Source organism: Typopeltis vanoorti, chromosome 22 (genome assembly GCF_054136105.1).
Source record: "Typopeltis vanoorti isolate ZY-2024b chromosome 22, IOZ_Tvanoo_1.0, whole genome shotgun sequence".
Taxonomy (NCBI): domain Eukaryota; kingdom Metazoa; phylum Arthropoda; class Arachnida; order Uropygi; family Thelyphonidae; genus Typopeltis; species Typopeltis vanoorti.
The window spans coordinates 91,346,117-91,359,646 of NC_143570.1; the positions used below are offsets into that span (position 1 = coordinate 91,346,117).

The window sequence follows — 13,530 nt, forward strand, 5'->3', positions numbered from 1 at the left end:
AACTCAAGGCGGTGACATGGTGTGGCACATGTTCTGTTGGTATAGAACAGAGTCCCCTGATAATGCTGGAAAGTTGAGTGTCCTCCAAGGAATATATGAACATTGTTGCTGATCAAGTACATCCTGCAATGTTGACTTTTTATCCAGCAGGTAGGTAATAGTTGTTTCATGAATGAAAAATGCTACTGTCCATTGTGCTAGAACTGTTCAGAAGTGGTTCAGCAAGCATGACAGTGATTTTCACTGTATTCGCTGGCAAAAACCAAACTTAGATCTGAACTACATTGAGAATGTATGGGACATGTTAGAAAAACAGATCTGGGAGCAAAGTCCATCATCATCAAATTCCTGATATATATACCCTCAAGGGGTGTACAGGATATGATAGTACTACATGAAAAATTTACATCATTACTAACTTATTATCTACAATTTCCCTCCAAATCAGTCTGTTACTTGTCAAGACTCCAACATTATCAGATCTTATATTTCTATCATCTAAGGCTCTTTGTACTGTATCAATCCACCTATATCTAGGTCTTCCTCTGGGTCGTTTTCCTGCCAACCTGGCAGAGAACACTTGTTTTGCTAATCTTTCCTCGCCCATTCTGTTCAAGTGACCATACCACCTGAGATTAGCTCTGCTAATGCATTCCTGGATGCTGACAATGTCAAGTTCTATCCCCTAATATCCTCGTATTTAATATGATATTGTCATTGATGCCATCTGTTCACGCCTCTAATCTTTCTCAGGACTCTCACATCTGTGGTCTCAGGTCTTTGGTCAAGTGTTTTACTTCTGACCCAGCTATCAGATCCATAAGTTAAAACTGGTTTGAACACTGTCTTGTATACAGCTAATTTAGTGTTCCGACTAATTTCTCTCTTATTCCATATGAATTTATTCAATTGACTGCCTACCATACTGGCTTTGTTGATTCTGCTGTCTATTTCCATATTTAATTTACCATCTTCAGTAAAAATTGTGCCTAAGTTGCTGAAATGTTTTACTTGTTCCACAGGTTCTCCATTCACAACGCAGATGACATTTTCAACAATTCTACCTATTTTCATTGTATTCGTCTTTTTAATGCTTACCTTCACATACCATATCTATTACAACAGTTATTCAATTTAGTCAGGAAATCTTGCAAACGTGTAGCGGATTTATTAAGAAGTATAACATCATCCGCATAAAGCAATGAGCTGACATTAACATCTCCAATTCTGATATCATGTTTAATACCACTTTCCTTCATAATATGATCCATATAGATAATGAATAACAGAGGGGATAATGTACATCCTTGTCTCACACCAGATTTAACATTGAACCATCTTCCTGTACTTCCTTCAATTCTAACTGCTGACTTACAACTCAAATAAAGACTAAGTATTGCTTGATATAATGCCCCATTGACACCATATAACTGCAGCGTATTGAATAGCTTCTCTCTTGGCACCTTATCATATGCCTTTTCCAAATCGACAAATCTTAAATACAGATCTTTGTTATATTCCCATGCTTTCTTGACTATTTGTCATAAAGTGAAGATCTGATCCTGACAGCCTCTATTTGGCCTGAATCCAGCTTGTTCTTCACCAAGCTTTTCTTCCACAATTCTTCTCAACCGTTTCTCAAGTATACTTGCATAGATCTTGCCAGGAACACTCATTAGGGAAATACCTCTGTAATTCTCACATTAGTTTTAATATCCCTTTTTATATGTGGGTACTATGAGAGCTCTATTCCAAACATCTGGAATTCATCCCTCTCTCCAGGCCATATGAACTATTAGGTACAGCCACTGTAAGACCTCCATATTTTATATCTCCATACTTGAGCATTTCTGGTCGAATATCATCTATTCCTGCTGACTTTCCACATTCCAGGCTTTTAATTTTAAATTTTAAAAAATAATGATTGCATGCGTGATCAGTATTTTTTATCACTGTGCTGTCATCACTGCTTGTTTCATTTAGCAGTTTTTCAAAGTAATTACTCCATACTTCAAGGATATCTTTTTCTCCTGTTTTCATGTCACCTTTATCATCTCTAATTCCTTTTACAGCACTCTTTACTCCAATTCTGAGATTCTTCAACAACCTCCAGAATATCTTACCAACTTCTTGATATTTATTTTCTATATTCTTGCCAGAGTCCTCCCATGACTTATGTTTAGCCAGTTTTACATAGTGTTTAGCTTTCTTACATTTGTTTCTGTATTCTCACAAGATGACTTATTTGCCAGGAACGTTTGTTAAGCTTTCTTCTTTTCCTTCACTGCCTCTTTAACTTCCTGTGTCCACCATGGAGTTCTGATTTTTCTATCCTTGCAGACAACCTCACTACATGCCTCTCTGGCTGAATCAATCAGGGTTTTCTTCAAGGCTTACCACTGAATGTTCAAGGTTTGGTTCATGTTCTCAAACTCTTTCATTTTTTCTTGAATAATATCGGTGTATTTTAGTCTACAGTTCACATCTGAGAGCTGCTCAACTTTTATTTGCTTTAAAACTTTCTTACATATTATTCTTTTCAATATGAAATTCAATTTTATCCTGCTCAAGATTAAATAGTGATCGCTTCCAATTTCAAATCCTCTGTACACTCTGGTGTCCTGCACCAGGGAGAAAACATCACTATTAACAATAACATAGTCAATGAGACTTTTCTTATTCCTTGCCTCTTTTATACAGCTTTGGCCCTTAAGCACCCCCAGAAAAATACCTGCCGAGGATATAATGATCCAGATCGGACATGGGATCCGCCACCTTCCAAACCACATCGCCAATAATATTAGACTTTTTGGAGTGTTCAAACAATAACATATTCAATGAGACTTTTTTCATTGCTTGCCTCTTTTCTCCATGTGAATTTGTGCACATTTTTATGTTAGAACATAGTCAGTAATAACCAGTCCATGTCCTGAGAAGAAATTCAACAGGTATTTGTGATTATTATTAGCTTTACTCTTTTCTCCAAATTTTCCAAAAATATTTTTATATGTCTGACAATCATTTCCTCCTCTGCTATTTAGATCTCCAACAAGGACCAACTTTTCCTTTTTCATTGTGATAGTTGCTTTCTCTAAAGCCTCAAAAAATTCCTCCACTTCTACCTTAGTAGAACCTTCTGTGGGATCATACGCACAAATAAGTCTCATTGTTCAGTTCCCCATTCTGATATCTGCCCACATTCTACTTGAGACTGCCTGTCACTCAAGAAGATTAGCCTTGTATTTAGTGTTGAATACTATGGCTACTCCTTTTCCTTGATTGTCATTTCCTGAATATAACATTTTGTATTTATTGCTCAGAAAGATCTCACCAGTTTTTGTCTTTTTTGTTTCAATCACCCCTATTATGTCAATCTGGTACTTATCTAATTCCTCAGCTAGCTCCATTTCTTTGCCATTCAAGCTTCTTATGTTGATAGTACCGAACTTTAACTCTGGTGATGTTGAATTTGGGTGCGTTTTCAGATTTGTTCCAGTACTGACTTTTCGCTGTTCGACCTGGTTCCCTGGCGAAAACAATGATGGCCTTGTTTAACCAGGCGACGCACCAGCTGGCATGAAATTTTGTCATGTTGTACCATAATTTTGTATTTTGGTTTTATTTGGTGGAATGGAGCAAAGTTCTCTTTCACCAAATCTGAGTCAGTCAAAAGACTGTCTGGTGGACACCTGGTATGTCGACATAGATGAAATCCAACACCTTGTGGTGTACGTGCCAAACATATTTGCTGTAATTTGGGCTAAAGGAGATCCACCAGTATTAAATAAGTTTCTAGTTTGTTGGCTTGGATGTGTAGTTATGTATTAGAGAGCAATATCAAGAAAGTAAATCACAATTAGGGATTCTACAGGGTTCAATATTAGGATCACTATTGTCAAACCTTTATGTTAATGGCAATGTCAGAGGTTTGATTACAAGGGGATATTCAGTTGTTTGCAGATGTGAAGTTAATAGTGGTAATGCTGATGCTGTGGATCTTCAGGAGGATTTGTAATGAATAATATTTGGTAATAAACTGATAATGAATGAGATATCAATTTACTGCAACAAAATGCAAGATCTTGTATGTTGTTTATTGAATGAAAAGATGAATACTCTATTGATGGATCTGTACTAGAGGAAGTGGAGTTCAAAAAAACTCTACACTTCAAAATAGAAATTTGAAGTTTAGAGGACCTATCACAAAGGAAGTGAAAGTAACTAAGAGGATTCCTGAAATACTGAGAAGGTCGTTGACTGGCAATGATAAAGAGTGGCAATTCCACTATACAAAGTCCTGATCACACCGTAACTTAGATTACTATGTTCAGATTTAATTGCTAAAAAAGGATAAATTAAGCTTAAAGAAGGTACAGACGAGGATAACAAAAATGATATCAGGACACTACAATGTTAGTTATGGCGATAGATTAGGGCATGCAGACTGCTGAGTTTGGTGGAAGAAGAAAATGAAGATGAAGAGATAACATGTTTGAGGCATTTTATGTTGAGAGGTATTTACAGGATTAAAGATCTTTTGCATGGTAGAACAAAAGGAAAAAACTTGGACAAGGGACCATCTCAAAAGTTATGAAAGGAAGTAGTGAATAAGAGAGCAAGAAGTGTTTTTTTTACATGGAGGGTGGCTGGCCCATGAACGATTAATGAGCTTAAGAAATGGTATGATAGACCATAGTCTAAGATGGACTTTCCATGATGGGTCTTGTAACTGCATAGATGATCCTGAATAATAATAAATGCAAATTTCAAAAAATTAGTTATATAAATAATCGTGTTACACAAATCTTTTGAAATCCATAGCTACTTAATTGTTTTAAGAGAAATCTGCAAAAGTGGTGGTGAGGGGAGATATAATCAAAAATTCAAGAGTACTGCAGACAGCAGTTTAGAGTTATGACAACTTTCTTGTACTATCTTTTTAAAGTTCAATAGTAAAAAAACAATAGTGAAAATATAGTTACTTCAAAATGTGATATGCAATAACTAGCAGTGAATTTATTTATTTTCTAAATATATCGTATTATTCCTTTTTGTGGAAAATGATCTTCTCCAAAAGGTTGGGGAGCAGCACATCTCAAAGTACCACATTTTTTGCTTTTTTGCCAAAATGAAGCTCAAAGATTATTTTCTATTTTTTCCAGTTGAACATTAAAACTAATTATAAGAATGATTATTGCTTCAGTTGCATATTATGCAGTGTTGACAATTGACATTTATGGCTTTAGGGGTGAAGCAAGATGCTTTTCATATTCCCCACTATCTGTTGTGGTTACAGTGAGGGTAAAATTTATGAGCAGTTTGCTCGCCCTGAATGGGATTATGCAGTGTTTTCTTCTTTTAACTGTTTTTATAGCCATTTCTGGATATAGATATCCCCCAATTCTCTCCATCTGTTTCTATGCCACAAAATTCCAATTGTTTTCTTATATTGTCTGACCATATTCTTTCAGGTCTTCCCACAGATCTTTTATCTTTGTATGGCTGCCACTCTGGTAAAACTTTTGTTCATCTATCATCCTTGAGTCTTGCGATGTGTCCCACCCATTTCTTTTGAAGTATGTTTTCTCCAATATCTAAAACATTTTTTTTAGCTCTTATTTCTTTATTTTTGATTTTATCTTTGAGTCTAATGCTTAGCAGACATCTTGCCATTCTTTTTTCAGGCAATAGACATTGGTTGAACAGTCTTGCTGTTTAAAAATCTCTTCAACTTTCCAAAAGGTGACCATCCTATTCCTTATTCTTCTTTTTACTTCTTCCATGACTCATTGTTTCTTCATTGTTAACAATTTTCCTAAGTATACATACTCATCTATTATTTCAATCTGTTTATTGTTTGCCTTAATAATGCTGTGGTTTTCGCATTGTGTCCTTTTTTGGTTTGTCATTATTTTGGTTTTCTCAGAATTAATGTCTAATCCAATTTCTAGTGATTTATGCAGTGTTTAAACAATACAAAATTTGTTTTATAACTGTTCATCCAAATTTTAAGAGAAGTTCTGGGATAATTGAGAAGCAGCACAGCTCAAGTACCATAGATAAATTTCATGATGGCATGTCAATATATATATTTTGTTTTCTATGAGTGCAGAACTATGAGCATTCTTAGAATTAAATAAGAATAAGGTTATGAATAAACAAAACTTAATTTAGGACAACAGTGAACTTTTAAAGAGCCAAATGTTTCATGAAGGTAATCATCATAAATAAGGTTCTTGGAGGAAGAACAAATGCACCGTCAGTTAAATAACCATCTTCTATCCATGTAGAAGATGGAAAAGTTTCTGGTTTCTTTACCAAGTATCATGCTTACTAAATAACTTAAGTAAATTACAACGTACAATACAATATACATTAAATTAAACTTTAATATATTTCCAATAATTCGGCAATGTCACGTTGCCATCTTCAAAAGGAACTTGCAATAAAGACACGTGCATGCAGGCACTAAACACAGTAAATGAGAATGAAGTGAGGTAGCAATGGTTTTCCTAAAAGTCCTGATGGTGCTCCGTTGCAGGCTATGTAGGTATTCTTGGCCATTGGGCTGAAGGTCTCCTGATGTAAGCCTCCCAAATTTGGGGCAGTCTCATGCAACCAAACTTGTTGAGATTTGGCATGTTTCTTAGGGCTGAGGCTGATTCCATGAATTCTTTCATATTAGAACTTGCTATGGTGTATGTGGCTTTTTTTCACCGTATTCTGTGGCACGTATCCAGAGCATGGTCTACAAGACCAGAGTGGCTGTACTGGTGAAACCGGATGTAGTCCTTGTGTTCTGAAATTCTGATATTCGCTGTCCAGCCTATTTGGCCAAAGTAGGACAACTTAACCTGACCTTCCTAAAACGCTGCTGGGATAATCAGGTAATCCCAAATTGTGTTTAAATTCAAGCACCGTTTTCTTTCAAAAAAGGCTCCCCGAATTTATAACTCTGTGAGCCAACCTTTGCTACGAGAACAAATTGCCGCCACTCATTTTCTCCTAGCTAACCCTAGCACAGCTATTCAGGCACGTGAAGGAGAGCTTTTGAACACGTTAAATCACGAGCTTTGGACAATTTTGTATGACGTCTCGTGCACTGCGGCGGATAAAGAATTCAAGAAAGTACGGGATCGACATATCAAGAAATTTGAGAAATTAACAAGAACTCGACCACCGAACCACAACTTCCTAACAACACGGTAGTCAACCTTTCTTCAGTTACTCTGAAGCCTGAAGCACTCAACATGCTTTCACATGGCCAAAACTTCGCCATTGCTCCCAGAAAAATACCGCATCATCATCAAATTCCTGACATGTACCCTCAAGGGGTGTACAGGATATGATAGTACATGAAAAATTTATATCATTAATAACTTCCTATCTACAATTTTCCTCCAAATCAGTCTGTCACTTGTCAAGACTCCAAAATTATCAGATTTTATATTTCTATCGTCTAAGGCACTTTGTACCGTATCAATCCACTTATATCTTGGTCTTCCTCTGTGTCGTTTTCCTGCCAACCTGGCAGAGAACACTTGTTTTGCTAATCTTTACTCGCCCAGTCTGTTTAAGTGACCATACCACCGGAGATTAGCTCTGCTAATGCATTCCTGGATGCCGACAATGTCAAGTTCTTTCCTAATATCCTCATTTTTAATATGATATTGCCATTCATGCCATCTGTTCATGCTGCTAATCTTTCTCAGGACTCTCATATCTGCGGTTTCTAGTCTTTGGTCAAGTGTTTCATTTTTGACCCAGCTCTCAGATCATAAGTTAAAACTGATTTGAACACTGTCTTGTATAGCTAATTTAGTGTTCCGACTAATTTCTCTCTTATTCCATATGAATTTATTCAACTGATTGCCTACCATACCAGCTTTGTTGATTCTGCTGTCTATTTCCATATTTAATTTACCATCTTCAGTAAAAAACGTGCCTAAGTAGCTGAAATGTTTTACTTCTTCCACAGGTTCCCCATTCACAACACAGTTGACATTTTCAACAATTCTACCTATTTTCATTGTCTTTGTCTTTTTAATGCTGACCTTCAATACCATACCTATTACAACAGCTATTCAATTTAGTAAGGAAATCTTGCAAACTTGTAGCGGATTTATTTAGAAGTATAACATTGTCCGCATAAAGCAAAGAGCTGACATTAATTCTGATATCATGTTTAATACCACTTTCCTTCATGTAATCCATATAGATAATTAGAAGGGATAATGTACATCCTTGTCTCACACCAGATTTAACATTAAACCATCTTCCTGTACTTCCTTCAATTCTAACTGCTGACTTACAACTCAAATAAAGACTAAGTATTGCTTGATATAATGTGCCATTGACACCATATAATTGTAGCGTATTGAATAGCTTCTCACTTGGCACCTTGTCATAGGCCTTTTCCAGATTGACAAAACTTAAATACAGATCTTTGTTATATTCCCATGCTTTCTCAACTGTTTGTCGTAAAGTAAAGATCTGATCCTGACAGCCTCTATTTGGCCTGAATCCAGCTTGTTCTTCACCAAGCTTTTATTCTTCTCAACCGTTTCTCAAATATACTTGCATAGATCTTGCCAGGAACACTCAGCAGGGAAATACCTCTGTAATTCTAACATTCAGTTTTAATTCCCTTTTTATATATGGGTACTATTAGAGCTCTACTCCAATCATCTGGTATTCGTCCCTCTGTGCAGGCTTTCTAAACTATGCAGTGCAGCCACTGTAAGACTTTTATACCACCATACTTCAGCATTTCTGGTCGAATATCATCTACTATTGCTGCCTTTCCACATTTCAAGCCTTTGATGACTTTTTCTACTTCAAGTTATGGATATGTATTCCTGACTGTATGCCTATCAATGTTTTTTACCACTGTGCTCTCACTGTTTGTTTCATTTAGCAATTTTTCAAAGTAATTACTCCATACTTCAAGGATATCTTTTTCTCCTGTTTTCATGTACCTTTATCATCTCTAACTCCTTTTACAGCAAGCTTTCCTCCATTTCTAAGCTTATTCAACAACCTCCAGAATATCTTGCCACCTTCTAGATATTTATTTTCTATGTTCTTGCCAGAGTCCTCCCATGACTTATGTTTAGCCAGTTTTACACAGTGTTTAGCTTTCTTACATTTGTCTCTGTATTCTCTAAGAGAACAAGCTGACTTATTTGCCAGGAACTTTTGTTAAGCTTTCTTCTTTTCCTTCACTGCCTCTTTAACTTCCTGTGTCCACCATGGAGTTCTGATTTTTCTATCTTTGCAGACAACCTCACTACATGCCTCTCTGGCTGAATCAATCAGGGTTTTCTTCAAGGCTTACCACTGAATGTCCAAGGTTTGGTTCATGTTCTCAAACTCTTTCATTTTTTCTTGAATAATCTTTGTGTATTTTAGTCTGCAGTTCACATCTGAGAGCTGCTCAACTTTTATTCGCTTTAAAACTTTCTTACGTGTTATGCTTTTCAATATGAAATTCAATTTTATCCTGCTCAAGATTAAATAGTGATCGCTTCCAATTTCAAATCCTCTGTACACTCTGGTGTCCTGCACCAGGGAGAAAACATCACTATTAACAATAACATAGTCAATGAGACTTTTCTTATTCCTTGCCTCTTTTATACAGCTTTGGCCTTTAAGCACTCCCAGAAAAATACCTGCAGAGGATATAATGATCCAGATCGGACATGGGATCCGCCACCTTCCAAACCACATCGCCAATAATATTAGACTTTTTGGAGTGTTCTCTCCAAAGCAAGACCTCCAAAAACCAACATATCCAATAAGGAATATAAAGCTCAGCAGGAAATGAGGAAGAACAAAGAAATAATAATCACTAAAGCAGATAAAGGAAATGCCACTGTAGTACTCAACCAAACGGACTACACAGGTAAGCTTAATAACCTATTATTAGATCAGGCTACTTATCTCTCCAATGAATACAATTCCACCAACTCACAAATTAGAAAACTCCACAGGCTCCTTAAGATCACTTCTTGGCCTGTAGAAGTTACTAACAAATTAAAACCATATAACTCTATATCCCTCCGAAAAAATAGACTCCAATAAATACGTAAAGAAAATGTGCCATTGCGTCCCATAGTAGATGGTATTGATTCCCCCACATACAAATTAGCTAAACATTTGGCCAAAGCACTCACACACTATACTGGTAACACACCATCACACATAAAAAACTCAGCTCACTTCAAAGCCAGCATAGAAAACCTTGCACTCCAACATACTGACATAATGGTCAGTTTTGACATCTCCTCCTTATTCACAAATATCCCACTCAAAGAAAACCTTAGAGCTAATCCAAGCTAAATTTCCTCCAGATGTCTCAGCCCTATTTCAGTTCACAATGAACTCAGGCTATTTCGTTTGGCAGGGAAAATTCTACAAACAAATAGAGGGGACAGCCATGGCTTCACCACTCTCCCCACCCTTGGCCAACTTCTTTATGGAGACCTTTGAAGAGAAAGCTTTAAACTCTGCCCAACAAAAACCAACCATTTGGCTTCGCTACCTGGATGATGTGCTCACTATTTGGCCACATGGCTCTGATACACTCCTCTCCATCTTAACACACTTTAACAACCAACATCCCAGAATCAAGCTCACCCTTGAAAAAGAGGAAAACAATAGCCTCCCTTTCCTAGACACGTCAGTCACATTCCAGCCTGATGGAACCTTGGTTTTTTTTCTCAGTTTATAGAAAACCCACCCATACAGGCAGATACATTCACCAACAATCCCACCATCCCCCCTCACAACAATATGGAGTTGTTAAGACACTACACAACAGGGCTAAACTAATCTGTTCAAATGACAATGCCCTAAATCACATCCTTGACACTTTCTCAGCCAATGGCTAACACCCCAAAAAAATCCAAAAAATATTGAAACCAGTAAACCACAATTCCCCTCCCCTTCACAAAAAGGATTACTCTAAATCCATCACCATTCCCTACATCCGAGTCACCTCGGAAAAAATTTCAAAAATCTTAAAAAAACATGACTTGACCTCTTGTTACAGACCATATAGAAAATTGGCTTCCCTTATCCGCTCCACTAAAGACCAACCACTCCCCCCCTAGACCTACCTGGTGTATACCAGGTCCCTTGCAGCTGTAAGTTGTCCTACTTTGGCCAAACAAGCAGGACAGCGAATATCAGAACACAAGGACTACATCCGGTTTCACCAGTACAGCTACTCTGGTGTTGCAGACCATGCTCTGGTTACATGCCACAGAATACGGTGGAAGAAAACCACAATAATACACCGTAGCAAGTTCAAATATGAGAGACTATTCATGGAATCAGCCTCAGCCCTAAGAAACATGCCAAACCTCAACAAGTTTGGTTGAATGAGACTGCCCCAAATTTGGGAGGCTTACATCAAGAGATCTTCAACCCAACGGCCAAGAATACTTATATAGCCGCTAGGTGGCACCATCAGGACTTTTAGGAAAACCATAGCTACCTCACTTTGTTCTCATTTACTGTGTTTAGTGCCTGCATGCACGTGTCTTTATTGCAAGTTCCGTTTGAAGATGGCAACGTGACGTTGCCGAAATATTGGAAATATATTAAAGTTTAATTTAATGTATATTGTATTGTATGTTGTTATTTCCTTAAGTTATTTAGTAGGCATGTATAACCAATGTTTAAGCCTTCCTACGAGAATAAGTTAGTATCGATATAGGCAAATTAATACAATAATAAAATATTTAACGTTAATTATATTATAGAAGGACTAGAAATTAAAAAAACAAAATATATATATATATATATATATATATATATATGTAGAAAGTATTTTTACCTTGGGTATAAATATGTTAAAGATACCAAGTAATTTTAAACCTGGTTTTACTCCATTTCCCAAGTAAGCAAACAGACTAAAAGTCAAGTTTGCGCCTGCAATTGATGCAAGTCTAACTGATCCCACAGGTAGTGCAGGACCAGGGCAACTCGTGGCAAAGGTGGAACAAGCTCCGATCACTAATCTTAATATTTACCCTTAATGCCAAAACACATCTCCAAGAAGGGGATGTATGATGTTTTGTATTAAAGGCAAGGGGCCACTACCCAGACCGGTTTCAACCTTTATTGAGGTCTCGTCAGTGGGAGCTAGGCTAGAATTAGAAATACCAAGATTTAGTAGTACAGAGCTTGTAAGTAATTTCCTTGTAAGTAAGAAATACTTACAAGCTCTGTACTACTAAATCTTGGTATTTCTAATTCTAGCCTAGCTCCCACTGACGAGACCTCAATAAAGGTCGAAACCGGTCTGGGTAGTGGCCCCTTGCCTTTAATACAAAACATCATACATCCCCTTCTTGGAGATGTGTTTTGGCATTAAGGGTAAATATTAAGATTAGTGATCGGAGCTTGTTCCACCTTTGCCACGAGTTTCCCTGGTCCTGCACTACCTGTGGGATCAGTTAGACTTGCATCAATTGCAGGCGCAAACTTGACTTTTAGTCTGTTTGCTTACTTGGGAAATGGAGTAAAACCAGGTTTAAAATTACTTGGTATCTTTAACATATATATATATATATATTGTTTTTTTAATTTCTAGTCCTTCTATAATATAATTAACGTTAAATATTTTATTTAATTTATTTTATTAAATATATATATATATATACACACATATATATATGTTGTACACATTTAATCCATCTAATATCCCTATATAAAACCCCAACTACTTTACATACCTTGAACAAAATGCATTTCTGCAGCTATCAATATAAGTTAATCCAGCTGAATTCTGATGCATGTGAAGGATTACATCTAATAAAGAAAATAACTGATGGGACTTATACTTCTAATCCAGGTTATTTCATCTTGATTGTATGCATAGTATCCATGTTTTGATGAATGACTAGACATGTGGGAGGTTAATGAGTCTTGCAGTGAGTTCCCAAGAAGTGAAAAAAAAAAAAAAAAAGAAAATAATGCCACTGAACAAATGTAGTACTAGGACAGCAACACCCTTATGCAGTAGCACAATTTTTCAATTACAGGCCAGTTTGTTATCTGCAATTACGGTTAAGGTATTGGAGAGACTGGTTAAGGGCAGAATATAGGACTGAATTGATAGTCATAGGATTTTCAATACTGGTAAGCATCGGTTATAAAAGGAGGATTTTGCTTTAGCAAATCAACTTGAATTTTATGATAAAGTGGATGAATGCAGTGAGTAAGGGACTCATATACAGTATATATTTGGACTTCACAAGGGCATCTGATAGATTACTGCATGGCAAGTTTAGTTTACAAGCTTGAAGAAATGAGGGATGGATAGGAAATTGAGAACGTTCTCTCCTCCCATACAAAACAAATACACTATCTGAAAGTTTATTTTTCTCTTGGTTAGACTATGTGAAAAAGAGGCTATGGAAGAGATATAAGGAGACAGGTGAAGAGAGGATGCGTGAAGAATATAAGACACAGGCCAGAAGAGCGACTAGTGTGATAAGGAAAGCGAAACTGGAATATGAG

General features: G+C 36.6%; 1 protein-coding gene across 2 annotated transcripts in view; it reads right to left on the minus strand.

Annotated features, from left to right (window-relative positions):
- Positions 1-13,530, minus strand: part of LOC150094565 (uncharacterized) — a 65,535-nt gene that overhangs the window by 23,787 nt on the left and 28,218 nt on the right. The gene's annotated exons all lie outside the window — the stretch shown is intronic.